Source organism: Pteropus vampyrus, unplaced genomic scaffold (genome assembly GCF_000151845.1).
Source record: "Pteropus vampyrus isolate Shadow unplaced genomic scaffold, Pvam_2.0 Scaffold57, whole genome shotgun sequence".
Lineage (NCBI taxonomy): Eukaryota > Metazoa > Chordata > Mammalia > Chiroptera > Pteropodidae > Pteropus > Pteropus vampyrus.
In genome coordinates this window covers 1,645,793-1,647,162 of record NW_011888838.1, presented here as the reverse complement: position 1 = coordinate 1,647,162, position 1,370 = coordinate 1,645,793, and the positions used below count along the sequence as shown (strand labels likewise).

General features: G+C 35.4%; 1 non-coding gene across 1 annotated transcript; it reads left to right on the top strand.

Moving 5' to 3' along the window:
* The first annotated feature begins 1,009 nt into the window (after positions 1–1,009).
* LOC111740076 lies at positions 1,010–1,128 on the top strand. The gene has a single exon (XR_002780456.1). It is a non-coding gene; the product is annotated as a 5S ribosomal RNA (ribosomal RNA).
* The last annotated feature ends 242 nt before the right edge of the window (positions 1,129–1,370 follow it).

Genomic DNA, 1,370 nt, shown 5'->3' with positions numbered 1-1,370 from the left:
GCTCTCAGACCCAAATCTTATGCCACTATGTTATATGCCTTATTAATTCAATCTCTAAAGTGTCTTTGGAATTAGTTCCTCTAGTCTATTCTATACCTCTACTCCTTACCTAGGACCCTGTGAGCTTTTCTACTTATGCTCACTTTTTTCTACTTTCCCCCATATCACAGCCAGTTACAATTCTTGAGGTCTCAGTCTAAGCCCACATGTAGCATGAAGTTGTCCTCAATTCCACAGTCAGCATAATTTTTCTCCCTTTCTAGTAGCAGCACACTGTAGCTCTATAGCTCATTTGACATCATAGCGGAGAAAGCGACATATTTATTTCACATTAACTTGTGGTTTTCTCATCTTTACACCCCAACACCTAGTACATTACCTTTTATGAAAACACTCAATACATGATTGTTGAATTGAATGTGTGTGTATGGATCTTGTTTTATTGATTCTTTGATATAACAATTCTCTTCAATGAAGGAGTAATTGGCATTTATCAAAAGTTATTCTGTTTGATAAGTTTGCTCTTCACTTATATCAACCTTTACTATTTAGTAGTAGCAGAATACCTCTGAAAGACATTTTTTAAAACAGTATTTCCATGTTGGAAAAAAAAGAAGTGTTTAATCTTTGAGCATAAATTATTTCCTTACTATGGGAAGTCTAATTGGAAATGATTTGTCAGGTTGCTGTATCAAAGTATTAAAATGCCACCCAAAATGTGCTCATCCTTTGCATTTTAAAGATTTGTGACATACTCTTTGTCTTATTAGGGAAACACAATGTTTTAAACTTTTATTTAAGTGGAGCTAACAGATATTTTGATAATGCATTAGAAATGGAGTTGTGCATATAAATATTTCACTGTGCATTGATTATATTTACCATCCCTTTAGAGCATAAGAGGCAAATATGCTGTCAAGATATTCTTGAGAGTAGAGAAAATTAAGTCAATTTCCTTTCTAGAAAGTGACTAGTCATTGCATCACCTCAAAAATGAGGATTTATGGAAGTCTACAGCCAAGCTACCCTGAACAAGCCTGATCCCGTCTGATCTCAGAAGCTAAGCAGGGTTGGGCCTGGTTAGTACTTGGATGGAAGACCACCTAGGAAGACCAGGTGCTGTAGGCATAAAAAGTAAAAACAAGAAGAGATTGTAAGCTGACAAGGTCCTTGCAATCTGTGAGGTCAATCAAGGGTTGCCTCGCCTATAAAAAAAAAAAAAAAAAAAGAGGATTTATGGCTACGTGTTTACAATTTAGAGGGAAAAGTTATAGAAAAATCTTTAAGGTGCAGTGAAATTCTATGGACAGTCACCTAGGCTGTGAATCTGATTAATTCTTGTGAATAAAGTGCTATTCCAAAGAATGGCT